The sequence below is a fragment of the Rhinoraja longicauda genome, chromosome 14 (genome assembly GCF_053455715.1).
Source record: "Rhinoraja longicauda isolate Sanriku21f chromosome 14, sRhiLon1.1, whole genome shotgun sequence".
NCBI classification, from domain to species: domain Eukaryota; kingdom Metazoa; phylum Chordata; class Chondrichthyes; order Rajiformes; family Arhynchobatidae; genus Rhinoraja; species Rhinoraja longicauda.
Window position 1 is genome coordinate 16,981,116 of NC_135966.1, and position 17,461 is coordinate 16,998,576.

A 17,461-nucleotide genomic window follows, 5' to 3' on the forward strand; every position below is an offset into this window, starting at 1 on the left:
AAGGAATAGCTAAAAAGACGAATTATTATTTCATATGGGTAGAGGAGAGCTTACAGAACAGAACAGTACAGCACAGGAAATGTGATCTTCAGCCCACAATATGTGTGCCAAATATGATGTCAGGTTGGCCTGATCTTATTTGCCTGTACATGATCCATATCCCTCTATACCCTGCCCTGTGGAATTCTCTGCCACAGAAGGTAGTTGAGGCCGGTTCATTGGCTATATTTAAGAGGGAGTTAGATGTGGCCCTTGTGGCTAAAGGGATCAAGGGGTATGGAGAGAAGGCAGGTACGGGATACTGAGTTGGATGATCAGCCATGATCATATTGAATGGCGGTGCAGGCTCGAAGGGCCGAATGGCCGAATGGCCTACTCCTGCACCTATTTTCTATGTTTCTATGTTTCCAAGTGTCTCTCCAAAAGTCTCTTAAACCTGGCTCTCATATCTGCCTCCACCCCCCCCCCCCCGGCAGTGTGTTCCAGGCCCCCCAAACTCTCTATGTAAAACATTTTGCCACGCACATCTCCAATAAACTTTCCCCCTCTCACTTTATAGTGATGCCCTCTAGTGTTTGACATTTTTACCCTGCGAAAATGGCTCTGAATGTCTGTCTACTCTATCTATGCCTCTCAGTCCAAGTCTATTCAACCTCTCCCAGTAGCTGAAAACCTGTAATCCAGGCTGCGTTCTGGTAAAATTCCACTGCACCCTCTCCAAAGCCTCCCCATCTTTCCTGTAATGAGGCGATCGGAATTGCCCGCAATACACTAAATGTGTCCTAACCAAAGCCTTATAGAGTTGCAGAAACAAGGAAGTGCAGATGCTGATTAACACCAAAGATAGACACAAAGTGCTGGAGTAACTCAGGCAGCATCTCTGGAGAAAAAGGATGGGTGAGGTTTCTTTATGCTAAGGCAGAATGAGGCAGCATGAAGAAAGGTCCTGATCCGAAACGCCACCCGTACTTTTTCTCCAGAGATGCTGCATGACCCACTGAGTTACTCCAGCACTTTGTGTCTATCACATAGAGCTGCGTCATGACTTCCTGACTTATATTTAATGCCCCTAGCCATGAAGGCAAGCATATCATATGCCTTCTTCAGTACACAATCTACTTGTGCTACGAGCTTCAGTGAGCTATGAACTTGAACTCAAGATCTCTCTGTACATCAATGCTGTTAAGGGTCTTGCCATTAACCATGTCCTCTCTCCCTACATTCAACCTCCCATATTACATCACCTCACACGTGCTCAGGTTAAACTCCATCTGCCATTATTTCTCTGCCCATTTCTGCAGCTGGTTTATATCACAGACCTGCAGCCAGAATATCTACCTTCCACCACTACCCTCTGCTTCTATCAACAAGCCAGTTCTGAATCCTTAGAAAGAAAAAATGAATGAAGGAGACAGACTCCCCAAAATTAATACAAGCAAGATAATAACAATGAATAAAATAATGTAACCAAGGTTGAAAATCTCCAGGGCCCCACTCTTACTTGTACAATTTAATTGGCTTGTCTGTGAGGACATATTGCTGCAGAAAACATTTGTGAAGTACAATCCAAATGCTCATTACCTTTCTGATACAAGCTTATTTGCTTATTCCAATCTCTATTCAAATGTATGAAAAGAAGTTGTGAGAATTCACAGATGCAATACATAATCTGCACATATCACTTTTCCATGTAGGAAAGATGAGAGAGGGAAATCAGTGAGATTTAGAGCAATTAGCCTTGCATTTGTTGTTGATGTAGTCCCAGAGTCCATACGTAGGGGCAGTGTCATCTTGACAGGGTTCAATTGATCTATGTGGGCCAGTATGGATTTGGACATTCCCATGATGAAAATCTAGAAGCATTGGAGCCCAGCGGCACAGCAATAGAGTTGCTGCCTCACACCGCTAGGGACCCAGGTTTGATTCTGACCTCAGGTACTGTCTGTGTGGGGTTTGCACATTCTCCCTGTGACCACGTGGGTTTCCTCCGGGTGCTCCAGTTTCCTCTCACATCCCAGAGACGTGCAGATTTATAGGTTAATCAGCCTGTGTAAATTGCCCCTTCTGTGCAGTGGGATAACTAGTGTGAGAGGATGATCAATGGTCGGCATGGACCCGGCGAGCCACAGGACCTGTTTCCATGCAATATCTCTAAACTAAACTAGTTTGATGTATATAGGTTATTAAAGAGAAAAATTGATAAACCAAAATGGTAATGGAGTACTGGCTTTCATGTTGAAATGATGAGAAGACAAGGGTGAGAAGTAATCTTATAACTGCATAAATCCCTGGCAGACCATTCTTGAGGCAGAGTGAACATTTTCTGATACCACACCTCCAGCAGAATATTGCTCTCAGGGAGAGTAGGGTATAAATTTACCAGAATGGTACACAGCCTTCAAGGCATAAATTACAAGACATTACACAAACCAGGTTTTATTGCCAGAAATTTTGAAAGTAAAAGAGAGATGTAGTTCAATTTCCCAAGAGATTAAAGGGGAACTGGGCCCTAAAAACTGTTCTGCATTTAAAAACGTGCTTTGAATTGATGTCGCACAGAGGTACAGTGCCTGTTTTGTTTGAACCCGCTATCCAAAGTACGCAATCTGGCACTTGTAGTGGAATTGAAAATTTAAAGCTTAAAATCTATGGATAGACATAAAATGCTGGAGTAACTCAATGGGTCAGGCAGCAACTCTGGAGAAAAGGAATAAGGGATGTTTCGGGTCAGAACTCTTCCTCAAATTGAAGAAGGGCTCTAAACCAAAACGTCACCTATTCCTTTTCTCCAGAGATGCTCCTTGACCCGCTGAGTTACTCCAGCATTGTGTGTCTATCTTCGGTGTAAACCAGCATCTGCAGTTCCTTCCCACAATTAAAATCTATGGCGTTATGATCATTATTCCCAAAATATTTTTCCACTGAAACACCAGTCACCTGGCCAGGTTCATTTCCCATTACAAGGTCCTCAAATTGGACTATCTGCTTCTTGTTTCAGGAAACCCTCCTCTTGGATAGTTTAGTTTAGTTTAGAGATACAGCACGGAAACTGGCCCACCGAATCCACACCAACCAGCGATCCCGCACACTAACACTATCCTCCACACACTAGGGGCAATCTACATTTTATACCAAGCCAATTAACCTACAAACCTGTACATCTTTGGAGTGTGGGAAGAAACCGAAGATCTCAGAGAAAACCCATATGGTCGTGGGGAGAACGTACAAGCACCGTACAGACAAGCACACATAGTCAGGATCGAATGCGGGTCTCTGGTGCTGTAAGGCAGTAGCTCTACCAATATAAGAAGATAACTGCAGATGATGGTACAAATCGAAGGGTTTTATTCACAAATTGCTGGAGTAACTCAGCAGGTCAGGCAGCATCTCGGGAGAGAAGGAATGGGTGACGTTTCGGGTCGAGACCCTTCTTCAGACTGAAGACTGAAGAAGGAATGGGTGACGTTTCGGGTCGAGACCCTTCTTCAGACTGAAGAAGGGTCTCGACCCGAAACGTCACCCATTCCTTCTCTCCCGAGATGCTGCCTGACCTGCTGAGTTACTCCAGCATTTTGCGAATAAAGCTCTACCACTATACCAGCCAGATACTTCTAACTAATTTTACCCTGTCTAAGCCTTCTGCTTTTTAAAATCAACCCAATGAAAAATTATTCCAATCATTGACATCTACATTATGTCAATTTGGTTGGTGCAGAATTAATCCAGAAAGAGGTCAAAGAGGTGATTTTTTTCAGTTGATTAATGCACCACAATTTGTATTAGCACACTGAAGCATTTATTCATTTTAGCTCACATGCCTAAAATTTCACAAGATGTAATCTGCTTTAATGCACATTAATCCACAAGCTTTGCATTTATGTTTTTTTTTGGTTTGGTAAGTGCTGGCTGAGCATCAATTAAAAGGTAAGTGTGCATATTCATATGATCCTGCCTTTAAGCCCTTATTTTATTAATAACACCCAGTAAGGCGACTGTGAGTATTTGCTGGGGTTCAGCACAGTGCAATCATTAAGAAATTACTTAACTAATTGATTCCACATGATTGCAGGGAAGCATTGCCTGTACATGAAGCATTAATGGGACCAACAACTGGAAGCCATACAACAATGAACTCATTCCATCTAGTCAATTCCCACCAGATGGAGTATCTTCCACAAACAATGTAGTAACACAACTGAAGCAATTTGGCACAGAAGCCAACTAAAGTTACTTTGGTGCCAATTCAAATTAAAAATTGATCATAGATAGACACAAAATGCTGGAGTAACTCAGCGGGCCAGGCAGCTTCTTTGGAGAAGAAAAATAGGTGATGTTTTGTGTCAGAACCCTTCTTCTTCTGAAGGGTTCCGACCCAAAACATCGTTTATTCTTTTTCTCCAGAGATGCTGCCTGACCCGCTAAGTTACTCCAGCATTTTGTGTCTATCTTCGGTATAAAACAGCATCTGCAGTTCCTTCCTACCCAAAATTATCATAGTCCCTCCCCATTGCTGAATATCATCCTCCACTTTAAATGTTTCCTTTTCGTCCCTTAAAATATAAAATTATCTATTACCTAGAAATCGAACCGCTGCCACTGAATGAAAGAAGCTATGTGATTGATCCTTAATTCAACCTAGACTAAATCATATGTGTGACAATATGTATCCAGAATCATGGCAGTTGGGAAATTCTACGAGAAGCGTTTTGTCAACATTCACACTTGCAATTTTGATGCAACTGCATAACACAGATGCATGGGATGATATTCTTCTTGAAAACAAATTCTATGGACTGCAGCAGGGGAACTTAAGCCATGTTGACCTGAGGACTCCCATTTATGGACACCCTCAGGATAACACGGTGGGAATGCCACAGTGCCTGTCTGGGAAGTACGCAGGTCAGTAAAATACTTAACCAAATCTTCAGGATCCTACACTCATTCCTGAAAAGCAACTTTTTATTCACAAAATGCTGGAGTAACTCAGCAGGTCAGGCTGCATCTCGGGAGAGAAGGAATGGGTGACGTTTCAGGTCGAGACCCTTCTTCAGTCGAGACCCACCACCAGAGATAGACAAAATGCTGGAGAAACACAGCGGGACAAGCAGCATCTTTGGATAGAAGGAATGGTGATGTTTTGGGTCAAGACCCTTCTTCAGACTGTGAGTCAGGGGAGAGTGAGACACAGAGATAAGGAAGGGTAAAATGTGAAAATGAGACATCCAAGTAGATGTAGCTCAAGGAAAATGTAGAATAGATCATTGTTAGCTAGGAGAAGGTGACCTTGGCGGCTGACTTTCTGAAGCCATCCTTGTAAGAGAAAGCAATTTCATTTGTGATCATGAAAACATGCAAAGATCATCTCTGGCCACCATTCAAGTGCATCCTTTTCGGTGCATTGCAATTTCTAAACAAGTCTCTCAAGTACCTCTGGTTCCTGTGCCAATACTTGAAATGTTTTAACTCTCTGTGAAGCCATATCTAATTATATTAGAGGTGCAGATTAAGGACGTTTTGAAGCCTGGTGGCTCTTTGTAATAACAAACTAAATATTAATATTTTGTTCAACAATGCTTACCGAATGTCTGAATAATTAATAACTATTCTACAAGGCAGATATATTTCATTAAAATCTTATGCGATTATTTATCGAGAGATTAAAAAATAATTCCAGGATATCTTCAAAGAAATACGGCAGATGAGAGAACAGGTCTTGTGAGGCAAGAGCACATTGTCAGAGCAGATGAATCCGTAACACAGCCATTGTGCTTTAAATTGATTTAAAAACCATACATTCAAATGGCTTTAATGCAAAAGAACTCCGAGAAGCTTTTTGCCATTATATGCTCCAAAACTCAAGTTTAATGCAGGCAGAAAAGGACAATGCATCATATACTTTACCTCAATAAATTAGCTGCATTCTCAGTCAACTTGTGCTTTTCCATTAGTTGCAGAAGAGACAGAGATAAAAGGATTCAATCAACGAAGGGGAGCAAGAGCTGGGCAGATAAGATGTAATGGTAGTGATAACATTGTGAGTGTTCACTTGAGAGGCCTTATTGTAATTCCATTACCTAACCAGAAATCACAAATGCAAGTCTTACCCATTTAGCCACTGTGAAGCCTGTGATGAATAGCACCAGTTAATGGTAGAATTGGTTAAAAAAAAGCTATTTGTGAAAGGTTGCCCAATTTGGGCCTTTGTTCATTCCGTACCATCTCAAATGTAAAACTTGGACATTTTAAAATAATTATTATCCTTATAAATGATCTAAAATGATCAAGAGAATATCCGTATTTGTTCAATGTGAGAGTTGAACTCAGAGATGCTGGAGATGGAAGGAACACTGCAGGCTTATAGCTTGCTTGGCTAGATAGGGGAATTGCCATTAACTTTGAAGGATAGGGAAGCTGAACGATTATTTATACCTTGATGATAAAAAAAAAAGAGAATCCTGCAGGAGGATGCAAGGAGAAAAGAAAAAAAGTTAAATCTCTTCCCCTCTTTGTCCTCCACCGGTTAGGGGCCTCGAACCTTCCGTTGACGGGATGATCTTGACCCGTAGCCAGCGGTCAGGCCTTACTTGTTGGGGTGATCAAGCTCCTGCAGTGGGGGGGAATCTCAGCTCCCCCACGCCGGGCAATCTACCCCGGGTCGGGGCTAGTCGAACCTCGTGCGGCTTAGGAGCTTCCCGAAATTGGTCTCAACCCGAGACTGCGAGCTCCTCGATGTTGAAGTCTGCAGGCCGCGGTTGGAGCATCGATCCCAGGCAAGGGATTGCAGGCTCCGATGGTAAGTCCACGCTCCGCAGTGGGGCTCAAAGTCAGTCCCGAGCAAGGCCTCCAGCTCCACGATGTTAGACCGCAGAGCGACCGGAGATACGATCCGGAAAACAATCATATCTCCGGCAAGGTAAGAGATCGAAAAAATGTTTCCCCCGACCCCCCGCCCACCCCCACATAAAACAAAACAGAGAACATTAACACATACTTTTTAAACACACTAAAAAAAAAATTTAAAAGACAAAAAAGACAGACAGACTGTAGGCAAGGCTACCATCGCGGCAATACCCAGTGGATAAGGTACCATATGTGAGGCTGCAAAGGAAGATGAGAGCCCATGGCATTAAAGGGCAGATACTAGCATGGATAGCGGGTTGGCTGGATGGCAGAAGGCAAAGAGTGATAGTAAAGGGGGCTTTTTCTGGTTGGCTGCCAGTGACGTGCGGAGTTCCGCTAGGGTCAGTGCTGGGGCCGCGACTCCATGTTGTATATTAATGATTAGGACAGGGGGATTGAAGGCCTTGTGGCCAAGTATGCAGATGATGTGAAAATAGGTGGAAGAGCAGGTAGAGAAAGCAGGGACACTGCAGAAGGACAGACAGGTTGGCAGAGTGGGCAGAGAAGTGACAGATGGACAGATAGTGTAGCAAAGTGTCGGAGTCATGCATTTTGGTAGTAGGAATAAAGGCGTAGACTATTTGGTAAATGGGGAGAGAATTCAGAAATCGGAAGTGCAAAGGGACTTGAGAGTGTTGGTGCAGGATTTGTTCTTTTCCTCATTTGTAGCCACATTTATAGTATTTGTAGGCCACATTTGTAGTATTTTGATCAATTTTGGGCACATTATCCGAGGAAGGATGTGTTGACTTGAGGAGAGGGTTCAGAGGAGATTTACAAGAATGATCTCAGGAATGAGTGGGTTAACATATGATAAGCGTTTGATGGCATTGGGCCTGTACTCGCTGGAGTTTAGAAGGATGAGGGGGGACCTCATTGAAACTTACCGAATAGTGAAAGGCTTGGATAGAGTGGATGTGGAGAGGATGTTTCCACTAGAGGGAGAGTCTAGGACTAGAGGACATAGCCTCAGAAAAGCAAAAACAATGGTAAGGATGGATAGTGGTGAACTTCCAGCTGCAGTTGAATTTGACTGATTGCTGCTGGTACTATCTTCAACTTACTATTGAAATAATTTTGAACCCGTTTTTATGTAATAATAATCAAAAGACATTTTATTATTTGAGCTCCCTGCAAATGTAATTAAGCAGTTGTGTCTATACTTGCACAGATTGGCTATAGACCGCATAGAGTTGGGTCTGACCCTCTTACAGAATTGACTGTCTGTTGGCACTGTTCACCTCGGTTAAGTCCAGTTTAGTTTATTGTCACATGTACTGAGTGAGGTACAGTTAAAAAGGTTTTGCTGCGTGCTAACCAGTCAGCGAAAAGACAATACTGTACAAGATTACAATCGAGCCATTAACAGTGTACAGATACATAATGAGGGAATAACATTTAGTGCAAGATAAAGCCAGTAAAGTCCGATCAAATATAATAGGAACCTGAGGGTCAGGCTGGCCCCGAACGGTTTTTAAATCACCCGCTCCTGAAAAACCACTGAAAACTCCCCAAGAGATTACCTTCTCAGCCAACCTAGATTTTCATCTAGATTGACCAGATTGTTTTTCATTGCTGTTTGGGATTTGACATGAGTGATGTATTTGATTTAGTTGGTTCCTGTCTAAAGATCTGCAAGATGGAACATGATTTTAATTCTTACAGGAATTCCAGTATTTTAAATTCCAGTGGTGAATTGGAAGCTAAGTGAAAAACAACTTGGAGTTTGAGGACCAGAAGTTTACAAGGGGAAACTGGTTCAGTGTAGTTTCTCAAGGATAAGGGTGTATAGTTCTCAGTGAGTTTTGAAGCAAAATTCACTAGATTGAAGCAAGCAAATGTGGTGCGATGATGTTTTTGAGTAGGTTCATATGTGCAGCTATTACACCACTGAGAAAAGAAGCAGATAAATTGATGACAACGAGCTTCAGCCAACACTTGAATTCCTGTTGCTCTAACTGAATAACATAGCAGGCATGTACTTTGACCTAGAAATTGGTGAAAAACTCAATTTGTATTTTGAATACCATTAAATAAGGAGAATTGTCTTAAAATTATGAAGAAATGAAAAGACTCTCAGAGTTGATGACTCTCAGGCGGATCCTGTTACAAGTCCAGTGGCAGTGAGAGACTTTTACATTGAGCAGTAGCTGTTCAAAACGAAGTCTTTTCACTGTACCTCATCACACAAACGAAACTAAACTAAAGTAAACTAAACAACTGTACTCTCTCCAGTACAAACACATTGTTCCTACAGCTGACCAGAAGTGCACACAATACTTCAATTAAAAAGCTTTTCAATGTACCTCGGTACACGTGATAAGACTTTTCTTTGCCTTCCATCACAGTGAGGGTGTGCCTGGAGCAATCACTGTGATAGCTGTATGTGTTAAAAATTGCAATTGTGTGTCTTGTGTTCTTTATTGTCTACTGCCGGACCCTGACGTGAGAGGACGCTGGCGCTATTTGTTCGCCGCTTCTCCGTCAGGATAGTTTGTCTGTTTGTTTTTATGTCTTGACTGTTTTTGTAAAGCGTCTTTGAGCATTTGGAAAAGCGCTATAAAAAATAAATGTTTATTATTTTGTAGCCAGTTCCACTGCAAGGCTCCTGAGGGAAGTTGGAGTCAGAGGGCAGGCCCAAAGGAGGGCAATCAAAGAACTTGCAAATGCCACCGAACGGAGCAGTCACTGGCTGTGGCTGAAAAGAAAAGATACTGTCTGGGCTGCCACTTGACCATCTAGAGGCTAACCATAAGACACACACCCAGGTCTGATCACCCTGCGGTGGGCCTGCCTCGACTGAGGGTGTCTTGTGATAAAAGGCCGAAACTCCCAGTGACGTTGAGGTACACAACTGAAGATGTGTCGTAATGGTAGCAACATTACCTAGTGGTCACCCCCAAGAACAACACCAGTCAATTGTAGTGCAAACCTTAGGGATTGTAACATTTAGTCCTACTAATCAATTATTATAATAATAAACTAAATTAAACTAAACTAAACTAAACTACTGCTCTCTTACATCTTAAACTCCCATTTAAAAAAATATTTTATGCTCTGACTGTCTCTGTATGCTTTCTTCACCTCCTTATCTATCTATGTTGCCACCTTCAGGGAACCTTGTACATGTACACCAAGGTCCCTTCAACCTTTAACACTATTGTACTCAACAATTCATTGTGTATGTCCCGCCCTTATACGTCCTCTCAAAGTGCATCACCTGGCATCTATCTGCATTAAATTCCATCTGCCTATCTTAGCAAATTCTGGCATTATAAAAATATTATTGCATTCCTTATAGAATGATAGCACTAAGAAATTGGATGTACACTTGCTGGAATCCAGCAGAGATAGTTGTTGTCTTTTAGTGTTGAAATTTATTGAACACAAAAATTACTCAATATAGCCATAAAGACATGCATCAACAACACTGAATCAATGTAGTTGATGCATATCTTTATGATATAGAAGGTTCATCCAAAGATAATTTTGGTTATAGTTTCACTTTGTCCAGTCCATTGGTTAAAGTCCTTCACACTATTTAAAAAATCATTAACTTACTCATTCTTCATATTATTTAATGTGCTGACATCTGCTTTGAATACTTAATGTTTCCAGGCTTTCAACTTAAACCAACACTCCTTTGGGATTTAGTTTCTGCTACATTTTGGAAAGGACAGCGATTAAATTATAAAATGAAAAATATTTTGGCAACAAATCCACAGAAGGTAAAACTTTTGGCATTTTTGCCATGATTTGGGTAAACTTGTTTGGAACATACAAATGAAGTTAACGTATTGGTGGTAAACATAAACTTCAAGTCTGGTGACTTTATAATTACAAATATTTATAGGAAGGATATTCTTGCTATTGAGGGCGTGCAGCGTAGGTTTACTAGGTTAATTCCCGGAATGGCAGGACTGTCATATGTTGAAAGACTGGAGCGATTAGGCTTGTATACACTGGAATTTAGAAGGATGAGAGGGGATCTTATCGAAACATATACGATTATTAAGGGGTTGGACACATTAGAGGCAGGAAACATGTTCCCAATGTTGGGGGAGTCCAGAACCAGGGACCACAGTTTAAGAATAAGGGGTAGGCCATTTAGAACGGAGATGAGGAAAAGCTTTTTCAGTCAGAGAGTTGTAAATCTGTGGAATTCTCTGCCTCAGAAGGCAGTGGAAGCCAATTCTCTGAATGCATTCAAGAGAGAGCTAGATAGAGCTCTTAAGGATAGCGGCATCAGGGGGCATGGGGAGAAGGCAGGAACGGGGTGCTGATTGAGAATGATCAGCCATGATCACATTGAATGGTGGTGCTGGTTCGAAGGGCCGAATGGCCTACTCCTGCACCTATTGTCTATTGTCTATCCCTGCAATATGGTAAATAACGGATGAAGTTAAATGCAAATTGTAAATTATAGTTACAAAACAAGATAATTTGCTACTTCAAGTATGAAAATTCATCTGGAATATCAATGTTTCTATTGGAAACAAATTAGTTTCTCAGAACTATCATCGTATTTTATAGTCACAGAAAGAGTGATTTTTTGCGGCTCTAGTTCAAATTGATGTGTTGACTCCTATTTAGCTGCAATTATTTGGTTGCCATAAATCAATTATTTGACACTACCTAACTTTTCATTATATTTTAAGTGGGATAATTTTCACACATTGAAATGCACTTTGACATTTTCATAAGTTTAGTTTGTAAAAGAAGTATCAATTATACAAAATTGTGAACATGTTACAATTTAACATACTTTTAACATGTATAATTATATGATGTTTCTCCATTTTAAAGGCTTATGATGTTTTTTGTATTTTGTGTACATTAGCAAGCGTTAAGCAAGGTGTGGCCCTGAGTTTACACTCAAGATAATGGTGACGTCACCAGCAGTCACTGCTATTAATGAACAAATTTGGGCAGCAACTCTAATGACTACGCAGCAATTAAGAAGTTTAGTTTAGTTTCAGTTTAGTTTAGTTTATTGTCATGTGTACCGAGGTACAGTGAAACGCCTGTGTTGTGTTGAGCTAAATAGTCAGTGGAAAGACAATACATGATTACAATCGAGCCATCCACAGTGTATAGGGAAATAACGTGAATAACATTTAGTGCAAGATAAAGACCAGTAAAGTCCGATCAAAGATAGTTCAAGGGACTCCATGAGATAGATAGTGTTGTGATATTGCTGGGACTACTTTGTGTATCCAAGGACTACTTTGTATGCCTGTGTATACAAGTGATTGCTGTGATTAGGCGGTCACTCTGGATGCAGGTGGCCACAGAATAAACAGCCTGGAGTTGAGCTCCAGCAATGTAACCTTTTATACACGTGTACTCGTGGTCCTTCCAGAGTCACCAAAGGTACAACAGGTACCGGACCACGAAATACAACATGGTGGCAGCGGCTTGGTGTTTCGCCTAGGGAGGGAATGAAGCATGCCCGAGCAGAAAAGGTTAAAAAGAAGAAAAAAAAAGCCCTGAAGGGAAACAAAACAAAGGAAAAGTTTCCAGCTCGGTACGGGACGTTTGGAGTGCATCCCGCCAGTGTGAGTTGGTATAGTTACCTGCTCAATAGTCGGCGCCGAGTTGCCGACGTGACGCTGCAAGCTGCTGGGGGAGGTGCGTGTAGGCCCACATCGCGCCCCAGCACCTGTGTAGGCCTGAGATTAGAAGCCTGCGACTGCTTCGCGGGGGAGAGACCGGGAGAGCCGACACACACGGAGATGTGCGGTGACCGGGGAAGACCGGGAGACCCGACACACACGGAGATGTGCGGTGACCGGGGAAGACCGACACCCATGGAGGTGTGCGGCGACCGGGAGAGCCCCGGAGGAGACCAACACCCACGGAGGTGTGTGGCGACTGGGAGAGCCCCGGGGGAGGCTGACACCCACGGAGGTGTGCGGCGACCGGGAGACCCGACACCCACGGAGGTGTGCGGTGACCGGAAAGACCGGGAGACCCGACACCCACGGAGGTGTGCGGTGACCGGGGAAAACCGACCCCCACGGAGGTGTGCGGCAACCGGGAGAGCCCCGGAGGAGACCGACACCCACAGAGGTGTGCGGCGACCGGAGGGGGTCGGCGACCGGATGGACCGACCACCCGCGGAGGTGCGGCGGCCGGTAAGGCCGAGGCACTACATACCTACCCAGGCGCATCGACCGTAGAGTCGGGACGGCCCTGGGCCCGAGGCAGCGGCAGCGCGTTGGAATTGCGTGGCAGCTGCCAGGAGCACCTGTGGGCGGGGCCGGGGAGCACCTGTGGGCGGGGCCAGCGGCAGCGCGTTCGAAAAGTTGAGCGACAGCTGCCGGGGAGCACCTGTGGGCGGGGCCAGAGCGCACTGCAGCGGAGGCGCGATCGCACCGCGATTACAGCAGTGCCAGCCCAGTAGTGCCAACCCAGCAGTGGGAGCCCAGCAGTGCCAGCCCAGCAGTGGGAGCCCAGCAGTGCCAGCCCAGCAGTGGGAGCCCAGCAGTGCCAGCCCAGCAGTGGGAGCCCAGCAGTGCCAACCCAGTAGTGGGAGCCCAGCAGTGCCAGCCCAGCAGTGGGAGCCCAGCAGTGCCAACCCAGTAGTGGGAGCCCAGCAGTGGGAGCCCAGCAGTGCCAGCCCAGCAGTGGGAGCCCAGCAGTGCCAGCCCAGCAGTGGGAGCCCAGCAGTGCCAACCCAGTAGTGGGAGCCCAGCAGTGGGAGCCCAGCAGTGCCAACCCAGCAGTGGGAGCCCAGCAGTGCCAGCCCAGCAGTGGGAGGCCAGCAGTGGCAGGCAAATCATGGTGGTGGAGCATCTAGAGCCTACACTACGTTTGATCTACACAGCACGTCTTCTTGAGGGGAAGATATGGAACAAAATGAATATTTTGTGTTTAATGACCTGTGTAGTGATCTGTGTACTGAAAGCTTAATGTATTATATTTGATGCTTTTGTATAAATGTATATATCTGTGGAGTGACCACACGGAGTGAGTGACCACACGGAGATGAGTGACCACACGGAGATGAGTGACCACCCGGCGATGAGTGAAATTCCGCAGAGGAGTGACCACCATGATGGCGAAAAAAAGCAATTGTGTTTAATTGTGTTTAGTTGTGTTATTGGTTTTGTTTGCAAAAAGCAATGGTGTTTTGGTTTTGTTTGTTAAATATATTTTAGCCCTCGAATGGTAAAGAAAACAATTTTATATAAGACAAGGGGGATGTTGTAATATATAAGACAAGGGGGATGTTGTGATATTGCTGGGACTACTTTGTGTATCCAAGGACTACTTTGTATGCCTGTGTATATAAGTGATTGCTGTGATTAGGCGGTCACTCTGGATGCAGGTGGCCACGGAATAAACAGCCTGGAGTTGAGCTCCAGCAATGTAAGCTTTTATACACGTGTACACGTGGTCCTTCCAGAGTCACTAAAGGTACAACAGGTACCGGACCACGAAGTACAACAGATAGTAGCTCAGGACTGCTCTCTAGTTGTTGGTAGGATGGTTCAGTTGCCTGATTTCAGCTGGGAAGAAATTGTCCCTGAAACTGGAGGTGTGCATTTTCACAATTCTATACCTTTTGCCCAATGGGAGAGGGGAGAAGAGTATGGGCAGGGTGCGACTCCTCTTTGATTCTGCTGCTGGCCTTGCCGAGGCAGCGTGAGGTGTAAATGGAATGGAGGTCGGTTTGTGTGATGGTCTGGGTTGCATCCATAATTCTCTGCAATTTCTTGCAGTCTTAGATGGTGCTGTTCCTAAACCATACTGCGAAGCATCCCGATAAAAAGCTTTCTACAGTGTATCTGTAGAAGTTGGTGAGAGTTCTTGGTGACATGCTGAACTTCCTAAGCTTTCTAAGGAAGTAGAGGTTTTAGTGAGCTTTCTTGGCCATACAACTATGTTCTTGGCCATACAAGCTGGAATACTACTTGCCTTTCTCCTGTGTGGATCAGTAGAGTTTCTAAATCTGATTGGTTAAAGATATGCAACATTGTACCCTGTTCACATTAAGCTCCAGATACCCAGGTGGAATGCTGCATTATAGAGTCATAAAGTCACAGGATCATATAGCACAGAAACAGGCCCCTAAGCCCAACTTGCTCATGCTGAACAAAGTGCCCCATGTACATAAGTCCCACCTGCCCACATTTGATACATATCCCTCTAAAGTTATCCTATCCATGCACCTGTCCAACTATTTTATAAATGTTGTTTTAGTGCCTATCGCAACTACTTCCTCTAGAGTTCATTCCATACACCTCCCAGCCTTTGTGTGAAAAGTTGCACCTCAGGTTTTCATTAAATCTTCCACACCTTAAACATAAGTTCTCTGGTTCTTGATTCCCCTACTCTGGGTAAAATAATTTGTGCATTCACCTTATCTATTCCTCTCATGAACTTTTACACCTCTATAAGATCAGCCTCATGCATTGCAAGGAATAATGTCAGCCTGTCCAGCCTCTCCCTATAGCTCAGGCCTTCAGGCTCTGGCAACATCGTCATAAATCTTCTGTGCACTCTTTCCAGTTTAACAACATCCTTCAAATAGCAGGATGACCTAAACTGTATTGTTTAGGCTTTTAAAATTATAGCGAATACACCTTTATATAGTCCAGACGTCATTGAATGATATAAGTATATATAAATATAATGAATAGCTGCCAGTGATGTTACAATCTGGGCTACTGTAAATAATATGAATTTCTTTGGCCAATTTGCTACTGCATGCGTACATTTTAATGGAACACAATTATTTGATTGAGTTTTTTGAAGAGGCAATCAAGAAGATTGAAGAGGGCACCCCTGTAGATGTAATTGACATAAAATTTAGTAAGTCCTGTGACAAGGACTGTGATATGGCAAACAGGTCTGGAAGTTTCAATTACATGGAATCCAGGGTGAGCAAGTTAACTGGATACAGAGTTACAGAGAAATGTTAGATGTCGCATTTTGGAAAATCTAATATGGGCAGGACCTGCACAGTGAATGGTAGGGCTCTTGGTTGTAGAGCAGAGGGATCTCGGAGTGCATGTGCATGGTTCCTTGAAGGTCGAGTCGCAGGTAGATAAGGTGGTCAGAAAGGCATTTGCTACATTGGTACATTGGCCTTCATCAGTCAATGTATTTAGTACAGAAGTTGGGATGTCATGTTGCAGTTGTATAAGATGTTGGTGAGACCGCATTTAGAGTATTGCATTCAACTCTGGGCACCATGTTATAGGAAAGATGTGGTCAAGCTGGAAAGGGTACAGAGATAATTTACGAGGATGTTGCCAGGACTAGAGAGTCTGAGCTATAGGGAGAGGTTGAGTAGGTTGGGACTCTATTCCCTGGAGTGCAAGAGGATGAGGGAAGATAGAGCTATATAAAATCATGAGCGGAATAGATTGGGTAGATGCACAGTGTCTCTTGCCCAGAATAGGTGAATCGAGGATCAGAGGATATAGGTTTAAGGTGAAGGGGAAAAGATTTAATAGGAAACTGAGGGGTAATTTTTTCACACAAAGGGTGGTGGGTATATGGAAGAAGCTGCCAGAGGAGGTAGTTGAGGCTGGGACTTTCCCTACGTTTATGAACCAGTTAGACAAGTACATGGATAAGACAGGTTTAGAGGGATATGGACCAAACACAGGCAGGAGAGACTAGTGTAGCTGGGAAATGTTGGCTGGTGTGGGAAAGTTGGGCTGAAGGGCCTGTTTCCACACTGTATCACTATGACTCTATGGATACATAATTGGCTTGAAGGTAGAGACAAGGGGTGGTGGTAAAGGTCTGTTTTTCAGACTGGGGTCCTATAACAAGTGGTGTGCCACAGGGATGGGTGCGGGGTCCATTATTGTTCCTAATTTATGTTAGTAACTCAGATGAGAATGTAGGTGGCATGGTTCACAATTTTGTAGGTAACACAATTAGTGGTATAGAGAACAGTGAAGAAGGTTGTCTAAGATTACAGTCGGATCTTGATCAACTGTGCCAATGACGTACAGGTATGTAGGTTAATTGGCTGGGTAAAAATGTAAAATAAATTGTCCCTAGTGGGTGTAGGATAGTGTTAATGTACGGGGATCACTGGGCGGCACGGACTTGGAGGGCCGAAAAGGCCTGTTTCCGGCTGTATATGATATGATATGATATGATATGATATGACAGACGGAGATTAATTCAGATGAATGTGAATTGTTGAATTTTGGTAAGACAAGCCAGCCAGAGCAGCACTTACACAATAAATGGTAAGGTCCTAGGGAATGTTGTAGAACATAGAGATATAGGGGTGAGGCACATGATTCCATAAATGTGGTGGCACAGGTAGACATGCTTGCCTTCATCAGGGTACTGAATACAGGAGTTGAGATGTCACATTATAGCTACACAAGACATTGATAAGGTCACTTTTGAATTACCGTGTACATTTCTGGTTCCCCTGTGGTAAGAAGCATGTAATTCAATTGGAATGACAACAGGTGCATAATAGATTTACAAGGATGTTACTGGGTCTGGAGGGTTTGAGTTAAAAGGAGAGGGTGGGTCTTTCATCCCTGGAGTGTATGTGGCTGTGGGGTGACCTCACAGA

The 17,461-nt window shown here is 43.6% G+C and overlaps 1 long non-coding RNA gene across 2 annotated transcripts in view; it reads right to left on the reverse strand.

Moving 5' to 3' along the window:
* LOC144600102 (uncharacterized) overlaps positions 1–13,098 on the reverse strand; it is a 183,915-nt gene extending 170,817 nt beyond the window's left edge. The window contains exon 1 of one of the 2 annotated variants that reach the window (XR_013548082.1): positions 13,064–13,090. This is a non-coding gene — a long non-coding RNA (uncharacterized LOC144600102). Of the gene's footprint in view, positions 1–13,063 lie in introns of both variants that reach the window. The other variant, XR_013548081.1, reaches the window with a different exon arrangement.
* Between the last annotated feature and the right edge of the window lie 4,363 nt (positions 13,099–17,461).